Raw genomic sequence first — 22,411 nt, forward strand, 5'->3', positions numbered from 1 at the left:
AAAAATTTGCATGACATTGAATATATTCATAAAATAAAGATTAGGAATGTAAAATGTTGTATGTGCTCTTTTCTTTTATTCATGGATTTTAACTTAAATTAAATGTTTAATTGATTATGGATGAGTTCATAATTTATATTAAATGTTAGTTTAAATGATGAATGTATGATTTAGGGATGATCATAGGTGCAATTTGTCATTTTTTAAAACTTAAATAATTAGGTTGTAATATTCTTTTAATTAAAGGGTTTTTATTTAAATAAACTCATCCCATTTATTTAATTTTATTTTATCGAGCATATGCGTCTTAGTTTCAAATGTAATCAGAGTGGCTGGATAAGAACCCGAAGATGATCCGAATGATGATCCAAATGAAGACATAGACCTAGGTGAATAGTTAGCCATTAGGTTGTAATTTCAAAAACCCTAGAATCATCCCACCATATTTTAAATTATGCATATATGAGATGTATATATACCATGTTTAATTGGACTTAATTAAAATTAAGTTAAACCTAAATTTCCCTAATTAAAATTATTAAATCAATGTCTCCCATCATGAGATAATTAAATTCTATAATATAAATTTTAATATCCCAAGATTTTTATTATGTGAAGGATATGCAATTTCTGTTATAAAATTCAATTTATCTTATTCTTGAATGGTTATTTTTATCATGACCAAAAATTTTATTATGTGAGGACATAATGAAAATGTCATTTTGGAAAAACCTAATGTTTTGGATTTAACTAGCTGAGGATACAAAGATTTTTATTAAGTGAGGTGTCTTGGGCGAAAGGCATGGAAAATGAATCAAATCTCATATAGGGATATAAATGGAAAGGGTTTCCTATTTATTAAATTTAATTAACTGAGATTTCTATTATGTAAGGTTAATTACATTTAATAAGAATTCAATTCCCCGATAGAATTTTAATCTAACGAAATTTCTAGATCTTGTTTAAAGAATGCGAGATTCGAATAAAATAGTGGAAACTAATGAGATTATGCGATAAAAGGTTTAAATTCATATAATGAGATACTAATAAAAACTAATTTTTCTTTGCAGTATTTTTTGAATATTTATGATTAAAACAAAAATGACCAACAACATTCTCCTAACAAACATGAATATCAACATTTTGATTGGACCCTACTTCAAAGATTGGTTAAGAAACCTTTAAATAGTACTCGACTTTGAAAAAATTGCCAATGTATCGAAAGTACTGCTTCCCATCAATATAGCTTTAGATGCCTTCGATGAGGGACATAAGACATTCGAGGCATTGATCGAGGATAATCAAAGAGCTCGAGGCTACATGTTAGCCTTAATGAATAAAGAGCCCCAGACCAAACACAAAACATTTTGGGTGGGTATGACATCCTCATGGCTTTATAAGAGTTATATAGTGAAAACTCAAGAGTAGTAGAGTACAAGCTATGCATTTCACTCTTTAGCATGAGATTAAAGGAAGGATTGCCCCCCTGATGATCATGTCATAAAAACGGTCAATGGAATTGAGCAATTAGATATATTAGGTGCGGTCTTACCAAATCATATCAAAGTAAATTTGATTTTGCAATCCCTCCCACTGAGTTATAAATCGTTTATAACTAACTGTCGAGTTATGAATCATTCTTAGATTATAGATTTAGTGGCTACATCTAATGTTTGTTTTTATGCAGACACTTTAGAATAGTTTTGTTTTCTCACAAGGCTAGATTTTTTTGAAAATGGCAAATAGGGCAAGAGTTGCAGTTGAGGCCACAAGGACTTGCTACATCATACTACCATCAAGACATATTTTGGGATTGTACAAAGTTTTATATTTTGTAAAAGGCATTAGAAACATCATTTTTGTATTTGCACTATGTAAACTTGGCTACAATATCTAGTTCAATGGAAACGAATATTTGATATTTTTTGAAAATGTTTTAGTGGGTAAATCTATAAATACAAATGGTTTGTATATATTGGAACTAGATGATTATCATATAAATCCTGTTAGTAATAAAAGAATTTAAACTTAAACAAACCCCAAGGTTCAATGGTATCATAGATTAGCTCACATCGAAAATAGAAAATTTATTCAACTTGGAGAAAATGTGTTTTAAGTTCATTGGGTTTTGAACCCTATCCAGTATGTGAATCATGCCTCCAAGGAAAGATGACCAAATCTCCATTTAAGAGTAAAGAGGAATGTGCTAAAGATTTACTAGAGTTAATACATATAGATGTATGTAGACCATTCAATAATATGGCCAGGGGAGGCTTTCACCACTTTATTACCTTTACCGATAATTATATTGCTATGGGTATCTGTATTTAATGAAATATAAATCAGAATCCTTTGAAAACTTTAGAGAATTCAATAATGAAGTAAAAATAGACTAGAAAAAGTATTAAAAGTCTACGATCAGATCATGAAGAAGAATACTTGAGTAAAAAATTTCAAGAATTCTTGAAAGACAATGGAATAATTTCCCAAATGACTCTTTCATATACACCTTAACACAATGGTGTATTTGAAATGAAGAATTGTGTTTTATTGGATATGGTACGATTAATGGTAAACTCTACAGATTTGCCAATGTCATTGAGGAGATGTGCCCTTCAAATCGCTATGCACATTCTGAATTAAGTACTATCAAAATCTATCTAGAAAACACCATATCAGTTATGGTATTCTAAACTCCTTAACCTTTATTATATGAAAATTTTGGCATATCCAACTTACATTAAAGTAATTAAAATAGATAAGTTGGATGTTAAATTAAAGAAGGGTCGGTTCATAGGATATCCTAAAAATAGTTTAAAGTATTACTTTTGCTTCTTGACTAATCAAAGAATAACGGTTAGTAAGAATGCACACTTTCTTAAAAAAGCGTTCTTAAAAGAAGGTTGTGTATGAAGAAACATTGAGCTCAAGCAAGAGACCAAAGAGCCTTAAACCACATTACTGAGATTGGACTGTCCATTCAGCAAATCTCAGTATCATATACTATGGATTTTGTTGACTTTAATAGTTGACTGGTGGGTATTTGAGTTTTTTAAACTTAGCAAGTGGGACTTTGGGAACGTACTAAACCTTGGGTAAGAATAAGTCTTTTGGTCGTATTTTTCGAAGACATATTATTACAAACATAGGGTGTTTCAAATAACATGACACCTATGTTTAAAGGCTCTTTCAGTCTTTATGTGATAATGAAGTTGCTATCTAACCCACTACGAGATGGCGTTTTGGTATCTATGTGAAGCATGAACAAAACCAATCAAAACCTTTTCTTGCACTCGAGAATGACTAATCCTCTATTGATTAACCATAACTTCCATATAGATCTTGATATAACCAATCACTAACTTTATGGTTAACCCAATTACAGAGCATATTGGGTGGCATCAAACTATACTAATCCTTGTACAAAAAGGTTTGATGACCTCAAGTCTAAGGATCACATATACCTGTGAGTTAGAGAATTTATTCCATAGACACTAAAGCAACCATTTATTTGGAAGTTGTAACATCCCTCCCTAGAAGTACTACCCATCGAAGGAGAAATGTTACGAATTAATATTCATAGCGTCTATTTTTTTTAAAATGCTTTAAAATAAACGTCTCATTAAAAGTTTTTAGGAAGTATTCCAAGAAAACTGAAAATCTGGAAGCGAACAAAAGATGTATATACTCATATAAAGACTCATCTGAAAGTATCTGAAAACAGGGAGTAATCATATGCAACTGTACCATAATCTCAAAAAGTCAAAAGTCGATAAGAACATGCTACTGTATGCATGTGATATAAACCAGAGATAACCTGCTCCAGCCGGATCTACCTACGCTGACCTGACCCTGCCTCGCAGCTACCTCGATCACCTGTACCTGCAGTCAGGAAAGAAAAGGGAGTGAGTGATAAAAACACTCAATAAGGGGAAAAATTAAGTAAACTATCCTTTTTTCCTGTTCAAACTCACTTTTAGGACTCAACCCCATATCCTAACCTCTATAAGAGATTGAGGGGGTAATTTAGTTCACTCTTTACTATTTGGGTTATACTTTGTCCCATCTGGTGTCTATTTAATACTTTCTAGAAGCTAACTATAGGGATTTGGCACTTTTTTTTTTTAAGCTCAAGCTCTTTTTCTTTCGCTACACTATTTCTGACTCTGAATTAAGCTCTACTGCGAGCGGACCCTACTGGGGGTCTATGTCCTACTACGGACGTGTCCTACTGCGGACGTGCCCTACTGCGGGCGGTGTAGTGTAAAGTGCCCCCTCATAGTTTATAGCATACATACGGGTCTTATATTTTACTAAATTTGCTTCCATTTAATTTTATTCATAACTCACCAGACATTACTCTTGGGACGACCCCTAAATCTTAAGTCCCAAATTCTTTTTCTTATTTTTCTTTCTTTTTCTTTCCTTCTTTTCTTTCCTTTCCTTTCCTTTCTTTCCTTTCTTCTTCCTTTTCTTTCTTTCTTTCTTTCTTTCTTCCTTTCTTGCCCAGAATTGCGAAACACTGTTCACAGAACAGTCATTTAACAGGGCAACCTTCTTTTTCATACAATTTAACATCCCAAACGGTTTCTAATTCATACAAGCTATATATCGTTGAAAAGAGGATTCAAAGATCTTTCCAACGACCTATAATAGCACTCATAATTCATTCAATCAGGCAGTCAAAACAGCAGATAAAGTCAGTGGCAAAAACTGCCTCCCCTGTTTTTCTTTAGTAAAACAGTCCTTTCGGTTTATACAATCTTTAACAGTCCAAATGATCTCTAATTCATACAAGCTATATATCATTGGAAATAGGATTCAAAGATCTTTCCAACGACCTATAATAGCACTCATAATTCATTCAATCAGGCAGTCAAAACAGCAGATAAAGTCAGTGGCAAAAACTGCCTCCCCTGTTTTTCTTTAGTAAAACAGTCCTTTCGGTTTATACAATCTTTAACAGTCCAAATGATCTCTAATTCATACAAGCTATATATCATTGGAAAGAGGATTCAAAGATCTTTCCAAAGACCTATAATAGCACTCATAATTCATTCAATCAGGCAGTCAAAACAGCAGATAAAGTCAGTGGCAAAAACTGCCTCCCCTGTTTTTCTTTAGTAAAACAGTCCTTTCGGTTTATACAATCTTTAACAGTCAAAATGATCTCTAATTCATACAAGCTATATATCATTGGAAAGAGGATTCAAAGAGCTTTCCAACAAGATATAATAGCACTCATAATTCATTCAATAAGGCAGCCAAAACATGGGACGAACTCAGTGGCAAAAACTGTAAATATTCTGTAACTTTCTGCCATGAACAAAATCACATACATAGACATCCCAAATGGCAAAACAACATTCTTCAACATCAAAATCAACATATATAATATAGATCTAAGGAACCAAAAGCCTAAAACATGTCACATAACAAGGAGGAAACCCCTTACCTTGCTTTAAGCCAAATCTTTGAAAGTTGGCTTCCTCCTCTTTGTTTTGCTTCCTTTATCACCAAAATCACTTTAAATCAATACCAAAACACTCTAACATATTCACATAACATGCATATAAACATAGATAAAAGAAGAAGGAAGGAGATCTTTGGTTACCAAAGCTTCCAAGTGCTTCCTTTTCTTTTCTTTTCTTTTCTTATTTTCCAACTCCCTCAAATCCTTCCTTTTTCTTCAAGAAAGCAAAGGAAAGTATGAAGAATGTGGCTGCTGGAGCTTTTTACGGAAGAAGATGCAAAATGATGGAAAAGTCTTCTCTTTCTCTTTATTTAATAAGCTTTATCTCTTTCTCTTTTTCTCTTTTCCCTTTTTGCCCTTTTTTGCATTTATATATATATATATATATATATATATATAAAGCACACCCCTACATATATATATTTAAAATGAGAAAAATCTCAAAACAGGGTCAAAAGACATAATTACCCCTGGAATATACCTGAGGGTATTACAGAAGTCCTCTTCTTGAGTCATAGTAAAACACATTTACAAAATGCACCCATGTGTTGCATCAAACTTTTAGCTAACAACTTTAATATGTGAAAACTGTTGCCACCTTCTAGTAGGGTCCATGGCAATATAATGCAGATGTTTCAACTAGTGGTCGAGGTAATACTTATTCTTTCATGTGGGGCAAAAAATGAATCACCATACCTAAAAAGGTTGAAGAAAACACTCCAAAACAAGAAGGGAGAGTTTGGTTTCCATAAAATTAAAGGAGGATGAATTTAAGCATGGAGCTAACAAATAAGTTAAAGAAGTGGAGGAAAATTCAGAAGAAAACGCTCTCTTCAATCAAAGAAGATAATAAGTTGGGTGTTACCTTTGTTGCACTAGGTGAAGAAACTGAAAAAGAGAAAGAAAAACAACCTGGGGATGATGGAAAAATGAAAGATATGAGCGAAATACCTTCAATTCAAGAAAGTCTTCATTCCCTTCACAAGAATCTTGAAATTAAAGGTATTTTTTACAAAGATGATGACAATGTTAATCAAGGTAACTCCGTGATAACTCTTAAAAAAAATTATATAGGTGCCAATGAACTTAAGAGGAATATTATGGAATGGTTATATCTTTGGAAACAAAATTTTCATCCTTTAATTAGGGTAGGATTCAAACCTTGGTTTGAGCCTTTTCTATATTTGGATGGCACATTACAGATGACAACTCGAGGGTGAGTCTTTTTTTTTTTTTAGTAGGGGAGAATGATGAGGGATCAAGGCATTCCAATCGTGGAGGAAAAATAATACTAAATTATGAAAGGAAAAGACATTGATATAACATCCAAGGAAAGAAGGAGGTTGGGTGGGAAAAGGCAAATAAAGGCAAGAGGAATGTTAGGTGCATGAAGTGGCAGCCAATGATACATGGCAACATGTTTGGTATGACATGACAAAGTGATGTGGTGTGCTTATGAGGCATGAGGTGGCATGTTTATGTGGCAAATTATGTGAAGACAAGTTTCCTAATCCAGTTTAATTAATTGAATATTTTATTAATATTATTTTTCCTAATAATTATAAGTCTTATTTTGAATTCAGAAATATTTTGTGTTTATAAAGTTATTAAATATAGTAAAGAGTTTTTAGAAATATTTGGTTAGAAAATCTCAATTTTATTAAAGTCTACTAATGTTATTTCCTAGAATCATAATTTCATAGAATTTGGAATTAATTAATATTCATAATTCTAGTTAAGCTAGTATCAATAACTTTTCTTAGTCTAGTTTAAAAATAAGCCTATACAAATGTATGAGTCTTGTCATTCAAATCAATCAATCAGTTTATCAATAAAATTCTTATTTGAGTTTTCTTTAGAATTCCCTTGCAAATATTGTAAGAATTATTGTTATCTCTTTCATATGTTGAACGATATCAACTCTACGCATCGTTGTGAATGATATCACAACCCCATAAACATTTGTCCTATACCAAGTGGCATCAAAACATAAGCCTATTACGCTTGTCCTGCGTCAAGTTGACTAAAATATATCCAATCAACCAAATTATGCATATTCTAGAAAACTAAAATGACTAGTTTTGTTTATAACAACTACTTTTTGTATTTTCTCTTATATAAACTTAATTAAATTCGCTTAGGAATAACTTTTGCAACCAAGAATTTTTATATATTTTAGAATAAAACATTCTTGAACTATTCACTTGCAAATCTTTCTCTCTAATCAAACTTTTCTTTATTCTGCTTTCATGATTATATTTACTTTAGGTTGTATTAAGTGCAAACTTTCATATAAATTATTTAAGAGAGATTATATTTCATATTTATAAAAATTTGTGAGTTTTGCTCTTGGTAAGCCTATAGATTTCTAATAAGAGAAATTGAGTTTTAGTTCTTGTAAAGGTTAATAGTACCTTAAAAGTTATCTATATTGTGAAGAAAAATTTGGGTGGGGTTTTGTTAACTAAAAATTAGTAGAATACTCAAAGGGAGATAACTTAGAGAGGTAAATGTAGGTCACATTGCGACGAATCACTATACATCGGTTTTTTTATTTTCTCATCCTTTAAATTTATATTTTGTGTTATATATTATTTTAATTGTATTAATTATTTAGAATATCTCATTAATTTGTATAAATTATTTTAATATACTAATTTGATAAAAAAAATGCTTTAAAATGTTTAATTCACTTCCTTTTATGTCATTTAATTTTTCATTTAAAATGTTTAATTCATGCCCTGCCCTTTCCTATCCCCTAAATCTAATATATTATAAAGAGTTTAAAGTTATTACAAAATTGTCATAAATCAAATACATACTTACTAAAAACTATACCCTTAATAATTTTTATTACAAAATTGTCACCCACCTTTTGACCCTAAATCTAAACTCTTTTTTCTTCCATATTTTACTCCACTATCGCACACCCAGCCATCCATCATCTATTTCTTTTTTCTCTAATCATTAGTAGCTTCATCATGTTAAAGGTCCAATTTCCACCGAAATCACAGTTTAAGTTTTGACATCTTCTTGATTTTGAGTTGGTTACCTTGCACCATCTAATCATTAGTAGAGTTTACTTTTGTAAGTCTACCTACCTTGCACCTCACATGTTTACAATTAAGTTTTTGTGTTCATGCTATTGAAGCTTTTGTATTATTTATTAATTGTACAAAAAAAGTTGATGTTAGATTAGTTGTAACAATATACGATGTTATTGTTAGTTGATGTTAGATTGTGTAAAAAAGCTAACGTTAGCTGATGTTAGATTGTGTAGAAAACTTGATGTTAGATTAATTGATGTTGTTGTATACTAACTGATAGACTGATGTTAGATTGTTCGGAAAAGCTCTAATTATTTGCACATTAATTGATAGGCTTTTGAAGAAAACTTGAAAATTTGGTTTCTTGATTAACCATTTATGCATATATGTCACCCTTGAATTTAATAGAATGGTTTTTATTTTTAGAATCTCATACATATTTCTAATAACAAAAATATGAATTTTATCCCTTCAAAAAATTATTATTTTATATTTTCTAATATAGGTTCTTGTTTAAGATTTCAATTGTGCATTCCAAAAGAGCATTCTTATTCAGGTAATTTTAATATTTTACTTGTTTAGACAAGATGAAATGAAGAATATGCTTAACCATAGAGGTTTGAGAAAATATTATGGTGAAGGTATTCTAGTTGCAATGATGTACCTGTATTTTCTGTTTTCATTAGAATTCAATAGAAGAATATGCCACTTTTGAGTTTTTAAATTTGACATAGTCAAACCTAATTAAAGATAACTATTTTGGGACTATAATGGTTCATGTTTTATTTTGGGATGATGAAATTAGTTTATTGATTGTGATTTGCATTATTAATATTTGTGTTTTATATTAAATTGTATTCTAAATTTTGGATTATCTAATACGAATGTCTGTTGAAAACTCTTTGGTTAATAAAAAAAAGCATTGAAGATGTTAATATTCAAAATTCTCAATTCTTTAAAAAATTAACATCTTTTGAAAGTGATCATCATACTGCAACTTCAGTTGGAAGTAATCATATGTAATTGTCTATTGATGAAAGTAATAAATCAAGTCAAGAGATGGATAGTCCTTGTTCAAGTCCTTTTCAGAATGCACCTGACGACTCTCTTGTTCAAGTCCTTGTTCAAGAAAGTAAAGAATGATGGAAAAGACAAGGTAAACTGTAACTATTGCCACAAACAATTGGTAATTAAGGGAAAAAATAGCACTAGACATTTACATGATCATCATAAAATTTGTCTGAAGAGAAAATATCATAATATAGCACAAAAGTTGCTTATGGGATCCTATAGAGAGAATAATAAATTGACATTACCCACTCGTCAATTTGATCAAGAGGCAGGTAGAAAAGACCTTACAATATGATTATACTGCATGAATATCCTTTAAGCATAGAAGATTATTGTGGGTTTAGGAGATTTTACAATACTATTCAACCTTTGTTCAAGATAGTCTCTAGAAACAACATTAAAAAGGACATAATGAACATTTATGATGTTGAAAAGGGCAAGACAATGAAATTGTTAAACAAAAATTTAGGGAAAACTACAATCACTTGTGATTTGTGGATTGTAAACAACCAAAATAAAGGGTACATGACTATTACAGGCCACTTCATCGATAACAAATGGAGTTACAAAATAAACTTATAAGGTAATTTTTTTGAATGTTTAATGTCTTTTAATATATTTTGTTAACATATACATACATATATAAAATAAACAATTTTCTATTTGAATTGTAGGTTTGTTTATGTTCCTACCCCATATACAAAAGATGTGATTTCTGAGTTGTCCACATTGATTGTGGACAATTGTTCCACTAATAATGCAATTATTGATGATATCTTAAATAAATTATCACGTTCATCACTTATGCTTTATGGTTCATTGTTTCTTATTCGTTAATGTGCTCACATTCTCAATTTAATTGTTCAAGATGATTTATCTGTAATTAGTGATAAAATTGCAAAGATTTCGAGAGAGTGTTGCCTTTTGGAGAGGATCACCTAAAAGGAAGAAAATTTTGATAAAGCAATCAATCACTTGGGTATTCAAAGTACAAAGAAGTTATCTCTTTATTGTAAGACTCATTGAAACTCAACTCATCTTATGTTTAATACTACTTTGATTTACAAAGAAGTTTTTTGTTGGTTAAACTTTTGTGAGCCACAATATAAATGTTTATCAATGGAGAAAGAATGGAACTTGGCATAAGATATTTGTAGGAAATTAGAAATATTTTATAATGTTACTTTACTATTCTCTGACACTAAATTTTCGACCGCAAATAAATATTTTCTTAAAATTTGTCAAATCAAAATTCATTTGACAAAATGACTCATATGTGAAAATATCATAATAAAGAAGATGGTTGCACAAATGATTGAAAACTTTAACAAATATTGGAGTGTAATTCATGGGGTTATAGGGGTGGCCATTGTTTTAGACCCTAGATTCAAAATGAAATTGTTAGATTATTTCTTTCCTTTGATAGATAGAGATGATGACAAAGACGAAATAATCAAAATTCAATAGTATTGTTGTAATTTACTTTATAAATATCAACTTAAGTATATAAGTAGTACAAATCAAACTTTGTTTGCTTCATCTTCTTCTCAATTTAGTTTTTATGGTGATGAGGAACACCTAGTTGATTTTGATATGTTTATTGAACAAGAATCAAGTGATATCTTGAGAAAGTCAAAATTTGAATGTTATTTAAAGGAGCAACTTTTACCTAGGAGTCTAGACTTTGATATATTGACTTGGTGGAAGTTAAATAGGTCTAAATATCCAACCTTGCAGAGTATTGCTCGAGATATTCTTGCTATTATAGTCTCTACTATTGCTTCTGAGTCTGTTTTTAACACTATTGGAAAGGTAGTAAGTCCACATCGCAATAAATTTCATTCAGATATATAAGAGGCATTGATGTGTTCTCAAAATTGGTTATGGGCTGCCCTAAAAGGTAATAAAATGAATTTTTATCTACGTTAATATTAAGTTAATAATTATTAAATTTTGTTAGTCTTTAATTTTTTTTATTTTCTTGAAAGGTGAAGAGTTATGTTCGACAATCTACAATGATAAGAAGATAATAAATATTTTTCATTAATCTCTCTAATCAAATCAAATAATTAATTTTATTTTTAAGTGGAATATGAAACATTGGTTTTAAAAATATTGAAAGAAATTATTACTTATTTTTTTGCATGTGTTGTAGTTGATAATTGATGACATGGATTTGAGTTTCATTGCCCAACCTTGATGTTTTGCATGTAAGGAGATTTTGATTTTTCAATATATTTCAATTAGTTTTATAGTTTTAATTACAAATTTACTGATATTTCTTATATATGGTGCTTTTAAATTAATTTTTCTTTTTAAATTGATTATTGTAGGGTAGTTTTTAAAATGTTGTTTTGTATCAACATGAAGCATTAATAAAAATATCAATATGAAAAACTACTAATGAAGAGATTGAGTATTGTATATTATTAGATTTTGTGTTTGTTATAAATTTTTTTAAAAAAATATTTTGTATTTGAACTAAAGAAATAAGTGAGTATTTTGCATCTCTCCAAGCAAATGATATTTGAGAAAATATAATTTATTTTATCTATTAAAAAATAAAAAAAATTAAAATTTATATTTATGAATACGGAATGGGAATTTTTTCCAATAGGCATGAGAGTAAACGGGGATGGGAAAGAGATTTTTATCCACATGCACGGAGAGTGGATGAAAAAGAGATTATTTTCTATAGTAATGGGGAGAGGATTTTTTTCGCAGAAAAGAAATGGGCTCTTTTGTTATCCCGGTAAGAGGAACAGGCCGGGGACGGGAATTGATATCCCCTCCCCGGCTCTCTCCTCTCCTTTGCGATCCCTACTAACAAACCCAAAAGTTAGGCTCTACAAGCCAAAATTTCACAAATCTTTTCATCTCTCAACGGACCGAAATGGCGATGGCTGTTGAAGGAGGAGGGACGTTATCGGAGATACACCGGAGCGCGAAGAAGCTGCTGTTGAAAGCAAGAGACGGAGTGGAGAAACTGGAGCAACTAGAGAGCTCCACACCCAGTGGCGGTTACGATTCCCCGGAGCTGTCTTTCGCCGTCAAAAAAGACATCGCTCAGATCCTGTCTCTCTGCGTCGAAATGGATCGCCTATGGCGCTCTGTCTCTGTTAAGTCACAGCGAGATCTCTGGAAATGGTAAAACCTCTTTCAGCTATTTAATCATCGGAACGCCACCGTTAACATTACCGGTTCTTTAATTAAGGTTGCGTTGGAATCTTGAATTATTGTGTATTATTAGTCTCGTATTTTCATTGTAATTACAAAATCGCGTAATTTTAGAATTCTAAAATCCTTTTACGTTACTGGTACTGTAGTTGCAATTGGATTGGAATCTTGAATTACTGTGTGCCCTTGAACGTGTATTTCCACTGTGATACTGGGTTGTTAAGTTAGAATTTTTAAAATCCGTTTGAAGGGCACTGGTATACGTTTGGATTGAAGTCTTGGTTTCCAATGTAGTATTATAACTTCTGCTCCAACTTTAATTACTAGATTGTTAAGTTAGAATTCTAAAATCCAGAAACATTCCTGGTACTGCAATCACGTTTGGATTTAAATCTTAAATTACTGCATTGTATTGAACTGCTATATCGACTATATATACCAGGTTTTTAGGTTAGAGTTCTGAACTCTGGTAACTTTTCCTGTTCTGTTGTTACAATGGGACTAGAATCTTGTTGTACTGTGTTGTATTAAACTTCTATTTCTATTGTGATCACCAGGCCATTAGATTTTGTATGATCCATAACGATACTGTTGCTGATGTTGCTATTGGATTAGAATGTTGAATAAATGTCAGCATTAAACCTTTATACCTGACGATTTGGGTCTGTAATTAGACTTCTAAAGTCTGCCATGGTTACTGGTACTGGAATTAGAAATCAGTTACTCTTAATCTTAGTTTTAATTATTGGTTTTTTTTTCTTTTCCTGTGTTTCATTATGAAATTAGTTATTGGGTGTTGGTAGTGGTGACAGTATTTACCCCTGTTATGGTTTTTTTTTTTTTTTTTTGTGAAGAAAAGTGGAACAGATAGCAGAAGAGGCTGAATCATTGAAAGAAAGTCTCGACAACTACCTGTTAAGAACTCTGAGACGGATGAACGAAGCTAGAGAGCGGGCAGAATTGCTTGGGAGAGCTGTATGTCAGCCATTTTTTGTTAGGAGTTGTGAAAATAGCATAGTTCTATCTTGATATTGATGGAGAATTAATTTTCAAATATGATGAATTTATTTTTCGTTCTAGAATGGAGAATCATCTTATGTTTTGAGAATCTTTGATGAGGAGGCACAAGCGATGCAGTCAGTTTGAAATTCATCAAGAATGCTACAAAGAGTCCTTCACTACAGGAACTGCCATCCTTGCTAAATATGCAGAGCAAAGGGAACGCCTGAAGGTATTGGCATTTAAACCAGTACTTATTCACATACACTCACATATCCATGCCAAAAAAAAGAAAGTTAATCCTATGGAAAATGTCAAACATGAATTTTCCATTTTGGTCGGAATAATATTCTTCTAACTCTAATTTAACCGAGGAGGACCCTTGGGTCTTCTTAGCTCTCATCATTAAAATTAGTTTATACCTAGTACATAAAGCTTATAAATTGTCTGTTGTGGTGCCTATGTGGTTGTTGTGAAGAATTTAGGTGGTTTCTTTATATTGCTACATACATCGAAAGTACCTAGGAGAAATTTTATAAATATGACATTATTTTTGTTATTTAAAAACTTAAAATATCATTATTTGAAAAACTAAAAATAAGAATGGTGTTGTATTTTGTAATTGTTAGTATTAGCATGTATCATTACATGGAATGGGAGCTTGCTCTGAAACAGCCCATGATGGGTGAATTTCAGATAGATGAAAATGTATTGGTTTCTGATTTTTTTTTTTTAATGCATAAAGTTATAAACTTCCTATTAGTGAAAATGTTACACATTGTGTCCTTTTAATTTACTAAACATTCGACATTTAATTAATGCATTTAACATTACTTTTCCTGCTGACATTGATAAAGAGCTATTTTTTTGTTTTTTTGGAAAGTACAACAGAAAGCTCTCGATGTTCTTAACACAATGGGGCTCTCCAACTCAGTACTGAAGCTGATTGAGAGGAGGAATAGTGTCGATAGATGGATCAAGTATGTTGGAATGATACCAACTAGCGTCATCTTGTTTTTCTTTTGGAGGTGGACTAGGTAGTTGATCTGCCTTTCATTCATTAATGCACATAGATCATTACTTGCCATCTTTGTTAAGGATGATACATTGTTTCTTGATCTGTTTCCCTGCTAGAGGGCTAACTAGAGAAATTGTACACACCTTTGTTTGCCAACACAAGCCAGTATAGAATTTAATTTACCAAAAACAGACAAAAATCTTTGCAACATATGAAATAAATACTAGAAATGCTAGTCAATACTGTTCTTGGAACGAGATTTTAGTAACAAATATAATGTGTAATGTCAATTTATGATATGTAAATATTGTCAACTTGGTATGTGTTGACTAAGAGCAAAGGGAAAGCCACATATTATTTTGCCATGGTTGGATGGTGTTAAGTTGTATATGAGATGTACAAATCATATTAGGATTAAGATCTACAAAATAGGAAAGTAATTTATTGTATTTTCAATTATAGTTAATTGTAACAGTATATATAGATGTATCTCATTCATTATCAATATACATAGAAATTATTCAAACTAATATTTCTCATGGTATGAAAGCAAAAGAATTAGAAACCCTAACTTTTCTGGCGACCTTTTCCTACTCAAAAACCTAATTTTTTTTTTCAGTGACCTTTTCCAATGAAACTCAGGTTGCCTTCCTCTTGGTATCGAATCAAAAATCCGACCACACCAGCTTGATCATCTCTCCCTTGTTAACAAACCCTTAGAAGTGCTTCGCCATTCACCATCACACACGCCTCCACACACAGATTGTTATTTCGATAACTTCTATCACCAATCTCCTTCTCCTGATCATGTGGCACCTCACCACTGACATCGTTAGACTCAGACCACTCCGAAGAGTCAAACTCTTGAGCCCCATCGCTATTTGTTGTCGTCCATCGTCAGAAAACCTGTTATCACTGGATTTTCCTTTTTGTTCAGCTCTTGGTCTTCACTAAGTCAATCAAAGCATATTTTAAACCTATTTGGTCTCTACCAACTCATATTTCCTCAAGTTCATGTAATCTCATTACTCAATCATGTCATTAGAGGCATTCGACTCTAAATCAGGTTAATAGGGAGTGTCAATTATACCTCATGGGCCATCTTTGTCGAATTGTGGTGTATGAGACAAGGTCTAGAGGATCACTTAACTAATAAGGTTGACAATGTAAAAACTGATAAAGCCAAATGGATTAATCGGATGCTTTCTTCAATCCTACAAAACAAGGTACCTCATTCTATTTTGTTTTCTGTTCAACTGTTATACTTTTTTCCTCCACATGTCTTTAGTTTGAAAATGGTTGTACTAGTGTTTCTTCAACTGTGCAATCTCATCTTGATCACTTCTTGTAATGACAATATCATCGACATAGATAACCAAATAGATGCATTTTTCTAGTGATATATGTTTATAGAAAATAGAATAATTACTCACACTGAACCATACCAAATTATTGAATGACAATACTAAGTGTTCAAATTAGGCACAAGGAGGTTGTTTCAATCCATACAAAGAGTGATAAAGTTTACATGCCAAGCTAGAGTCCCCTTGAGCAACAAAGCCAAGTGGTTGCTCCATATAGATTACCTCTTGAAGCTTACCATGAAGAAATGCATTTTTAATGTCCAATTGGTACAGAGGCTATTGTCTGATGGTAACCATAGATAAGAGCAAGCTAACGGAAGATATCTTAGCCACAAAGGGAAAAGTGTTATAATAATCCAACTCATAAGTCTAAGTGTACCTTTTTACCATCAAACGTGTCTTTAATTGATCAACTTGACCATTTGGACCAACCTTGACATTAAAAATACATTTCTTCATGGTGAGCTTCAGGAGGAAATTTATATAGAGCAACCGTCTGACTTTGTTGCTTAAGGGGAGTCTAACTTGGTATGTAAACTCTGTCACTTTGTGTACGGATTGAAATAGTCTCCTTGCTTTAGTTTTATTTGTAGCAAGCTTGGTTTTATTCTTGTTGGAGGAAACCTAGTATATTGGAAAAGTAAGAAGCAAGATGTTGTTGTTAATCTGAGTGGAAAGGCAAAATATTGTGCAATGGTTGTAGTAACTTATGAGTTTATTTGCTTGAAGCAACTGATCCAAGAGTTGAAATTTGCAGAAGGATCACAGTTGAAGTTACTCTGTGATAATCAAGCTGCTTTTTATACTGCCTTCAACCCAATGTTTCATGAGAGAATTAAGCATATAGAAATTGATTATCATTTTATTCAAGAAAAAGTTTAGTCTGGTTGCAGTACTACTAGTCACATAACTAACAGATATTCTCACTAAATCTCTTAAGGGGTCCTCGTATTGCTTTTATTTGTAACAAGTTTGGTATAAAAGATCTATATGTTCCAACTTGAGGGGAAGTGTTAAGTTGTATATGAGATGTATAAATTGCATTAGGATTAGAATCAAAGTTATATAAGGATTAGAATTTACAAAATAGGAAAGTAGTTTATTATATTTTTAATTATAGTTGATTGTAATAGTATATATAGATGTGTCATATTCATTAACAATACGCAGAGAAATTATTCAAACTAATATTTCACTTATGAAAATTTTAGTATAACAAATATTATATTTGTTTAATTTGGTTTACATTTCCACTGAAAAGGAGTGCAATAGGGGTGGATTTGAGCTGAATCTATAATTGGTTTGAGCGTGGATTGAATTATAATTTTTATTTTAAGTTCAAGTTCGAGTTTATTTAATTTGATGTACAGTATCACTAGATGGTTACTAATAGGATAATCAGTATAACTGATGGACAAATGGGTTAATCTTAATTTAGGTTGTTGAAATTTTAACTTGAGTTTGATTTGATCAAGTTCGATGTATTTGGGTTGAGTCAGTGTAGGTGCACTATGATGTACCACATTATTCATGTATGGACAAATGAAATCATGTGATCATGACAATAGTTTGATTACTTATCTAATTATAAAAAACATTTTTTTAAGACATTTTCCTTTAAACAAGTTGTACATCATTACAGTGATTTATAGGGAGGTGTACGGTTCGGTTTGGTACAATTTAAAAGCTTTTTCAAATCAAAATGAGAAAAAGGGTTTTGAAAATTTTCAAACCATGTTAGACTATTTTAGGTTTTAAATCAAGATAAACTAAACTAAAAAAAACATAGTTTGGTCTGATTTGAATTATAGTTTGAATATATTAAAATCATTTACTTTTAAATATATATTTTTAATAAAATTAATTGTTTATAGTTTTCTAGAATATAATGTAATATATATACATATATATATGATATACATAACAAAATAAATATGAAAAAAGTTAAGTTGTACACCTAATTGTTTATATAGTTATATATATGTATTTTGAAAAAAGAAATATAGTTTACGATTTGGTTCGGTTTTAAAATTACTAAAACTATAATCCAAACTGAAAACTGTTTTTAAAAAATTTATTAACCCAAATCAAATTAAGTCAAACAAAATCGTAATTTTTAAGCGGTTTGACCAATTTTATAGTTTGAATCGAATTATGTATACCCCTAATGATTCGACATATTCTAACCTAATTGGAAATGCTATAAAATGATAAAATTCCTCTAATAGATAAGAAATTAGAAAATCATTAGAGGTATTTTTTCACACAAATATCTATTAATAATATTCTCATTGTTAACTTTTCAACGTATGATTGAATAATTTTGAATTATTGATAATATAACACTTGATTACATGATGCTAAATTGGCTTATCTATTTATGCTTGTGGTCACTGTTAGTGCATGTATTATTACTGCACTTTATGAGTCTCCCATATCATTTATATAAAACTCTTACTCTATGTGTGATTTGGGTACTATTTAATTACTGAAAATGAAATATTATCATATAGATACACTATGTAGAAGATTAATGGGTATATAAATCTTTACTATGTTTAATAAAATTTAATATGTATAAATAATTTTTATGTTTAGTTAGCAATAATAAAATATTATTGAGTATTAAGTATAAATTAGTATTTTATTTGAGTAAACTAACATACCTATTGTTAAATATTTGTTTTGTGTACTTTTTAAAATATATTTTATCTTAATAATATATTAGGAGTTTTTTATGTTATTATATTATGAAATTGATTAATTAAATTATTTTTTTGAGATGTTATTAAAATATGCACAAAATTTGACGTTTAAACCTTTTTAGGCAAAATTTTAATGAATTTACCTTTTTAAGTGAATTTAATTTTTATTCTAATAATATTTCTTTCTGGTAATTATCTCTTCTTTTTAGTATGCTTTTTCGTTGGCAAACTTTTTTTCTGGAGCATACTCTTGCATCATCACATTGATGGTAAGTTTGGTAACTTATGAATCGAACATTCATAAACTTATTCGAAAATAGATTGATTTTTAGTGTGATTATTGACATATTGGAACAAAAAGAATAACATATCCAAGTGCGAGTGTGAAAAGTGTGAGTGTGAAGAGTGTGTGTGCAATGTGAAAAGTGTAGAGAGAAAGCAACAGTGAGAAAAGTGCGAGAGAAATTGCATTGCAAAAGTTTGAATTCATGCATTAAAAAATTGAATGGAAATGTTGCATGAAAAAACTTGTCATTAATGTTTTGGATATGGTAGATTTGAAGGTATATGAAAATATTTACTGCAGTTTGGCCCCTTGATTTATAAACAAACCACACTTCTTTACTTGTTTGATTCAAAAATTAATTGATTTTAAACAAACCACACTTCACTTGTTTGAATTGATTGATTAGAAAAATGCTAAGGGTGATATTCATGCTCGAATTCAGTGGACAATGACTTAACAAAGGTGATAATAATTTAAAATATATTGGTGAAATTTAAACATTAGTTTCAGTTAATAGGAAAATCAATTATGATAGATTTGTAGAAGTAGTATCTTTTTGTTCACATATCAGTTGAAGTTGTAATGAGGTAAAAATTTATATATCAAACCCAATGAAGTTTAGTGATTTGAAATATTTATTAAAAGACGACTATGATGTTCGAATGTTGATGAAGTTATCTAGGTTACGCAAAAAGTCTTTCTTATTTCTTGAAGTGGTGACACACTAAATTGAAGTCAAAACCAACTATGAATAATAATATCTAGAACTAGAACAAAGGATTCACCAAGAGGTTCATCGAAACCCATCCATTAAAGTTCACTATTTGGATAACATATATATGTAATCAGAACGTGTGCTAAAAAATAACAGGATAAATGTAAACTTTCATCATGATGGTGTTGAGATTAGGGTTGGTTAGAATCCTTCATCTCAAGATTGGGCACATAGTGAAAGAGGCCTAGACCCATTATGAGGTACACCTGAATGATGTTATCAAATGGGTAATTTACCAATAGATGATTTTCACTCCAACGAAGAAGATGAACATAGTGGTTGTGATGCTAGTGGTGGTGATAATGATGGCAGTGGTGATGATAATGGTGGTAGTGATTTCTTAAAGATATTTAATGTTAAATATTGTTATTATATTTTTATTATGTTTTATATGAAATGTCATTGAAAACTGTTACTATTACTATTACAATAAAACTATGTATACCCATTTTTGGTACACAATTTGTATACACAGATGAGGTGTTATTATGTGATTGGATGTTTCTTTATTATATGATGACACATGTTTTAAAATCACCTAATTACATGATGACACATCATTGTGTACATGAATTGTGTACCAAAAATAGGTACACATAGCATTGCTCTTACTATTACTATTACTTTAGGGTAGTCGCTACGAAAGGGTATCAGTTGACCCTTCTGTTACATCACCTTTTCGATTTGAGGTATGTCATTTATCGTTGTCACTTGATTTTTAATTAATTGTCATTGATTAATTCATTTTATATATTCGTATAGAATCCTACTCATGCAGGTTTTTCAGTTGGACCTCTGGTTGCTTCAGATCCCCTGTCTGAGGTATGACAATTATTGTACTTATTATATTTTATATGAAATATAAAATATCATTTTGTTCTTTTCATTCATATAAGGTATTGGCCTCAAGGCATTATCAATCGAGAGTTCTCCCTGTACACATTCTCCGACCGTAAAGATAATGTTTTTTTTTTATAAAATGTTATTGATCAATTTGGCTATGCAGTTATTACGTTTATGTAAAAATATTTTATCTCTTTTTCAGGATGACCGGTTATGGTTACTTGCTAATATCCCTAGCTCCAGCAAAAGGACAATAATTATTAGTACATAGAGGGAGGACTTACAAGAGGATGTTTCCGATACAAACTAGGTTGAGGTATATCCGTTATAATTAATATATAAATATTCATATATATTGATCATTGATGATTTCAAAATTATGATTTTGCAGTCCGTCGAGGGGGTAGCACGGTTGACTTGACTACGATAGAGGATTCTCTAGTCAAACCTCCTCCGACATACATGGATAAGTTAACATAAATTGATTAATTCATAATTGTTACTTAAGATGAAATAATAAATTAACAGTTGTATGTACTTGCAGTTGGTTCGTACTACACACAGTCGGATCATTTAAAAGGGTCTACTCATTCGTACCCTGTATACAACTCTAATCACAGGGAGGGCGAAACGATAACTCCAAACCATTCCATCCTCCACTACAAAGCATGAGGAATCTTTCCTTTCGTGGTACACCAAAGCTGTGACATCCAATGTGTTTCATTGAGTCAAAGTCGAAGGACAGTTTCTAGTGGATTGTGGTGGAGTTGCACGAGTGGCTAATCGACGATGTAAGTTCTGTATACTATATAATTTGGTTAAAAGTTTTAAATATTCATTAATAACTAGCACAATTCAAGTTTTTTATACCATTTTAGCATGTGAATTCCTTTTTAGCTATATTACGTCGACACTAAGATAATCATCGTTCATCTATTTCACAGTGTTGGACGATTGCCCACATATTCTTCATAGGACATGTCGAGATGGCCTAGAAGAGTTGGCAGACCACACCGATAGGGGAGTATCAATTTTTTGGGCTCTTCACAAAGACGGTTGAGGCAGATTATACCCCGGGGATTGTTTTACAAACCATAAAGAATGGTCAATATAATATAGTATAATAGTATTTTCATTATAATTTACATTAAATTAATTTATAATCTACACATCTAACCGTTCTAATTTCTCACTGTTTATAGGTTTTCATCCCTATAAACTTTGACTGCGCACATTGGATAGTCAGAGTTATACATTTCTGTGATTGATCGATTATAGTGTACAACTCTGAGGTATCATACTCAGAGAATATAGGGTGTCTCGAACGGCAGATACGGTCGTACACAATATTCATACAGGCATTATTAGAGGCGATGAATTTTTGGACAGCTTCTGGGCGTACACCACAACATGATCCCCTAATGTTATATCAAGCGATAGGTGTCCCTCAGTAGGGGGAAGGCTCCAGTGACTTTTTTGTTACGTTTTTTTGAATGTTTGACATTGTCACGGAGCGTAGATTTTCCCTGAGAGTTGTCTACCTCTATGCGTCAGCGTTTAGTATCGCAGTTATATTTTCATTGTATCGAATAGATCACAGATGTATATTTAGTTCAATCATGATTTATTTATCATTCTTTAGATGTTGTTGTG

The 22,411-nt window shown here is 31.1% G+C and overlaps 1 pseudogene; it reads left to right on the forward strand.

Moving 5' to 3' along the window:
- Nucleotides 1-12,222: 12,222 nt before the first annotated feature.
- On the forward strand, nt 12,223-15,025 carry LOC123196050 (annotated as a pseudogene).
- Nucleotides 15,026-22,411: the final 7,386 nt, after the last annotated feature.

Source organism: Mangifera indica, chromosome 14 (assembly GCF_011075055.1).
Source record: "Mangifera indica cultivar Alphonso chromosome 14, CATAS_Mindica_2.1, whole genome shotgun sequence".
Classification (NCBI taxonomy): domain Eukaryota; kingdom Viridiplantae; phylum Streptophyta; class Magnoliopsida; order Sapindales; family Anacardiaceae; genus Mangifera; species Mangifera indica.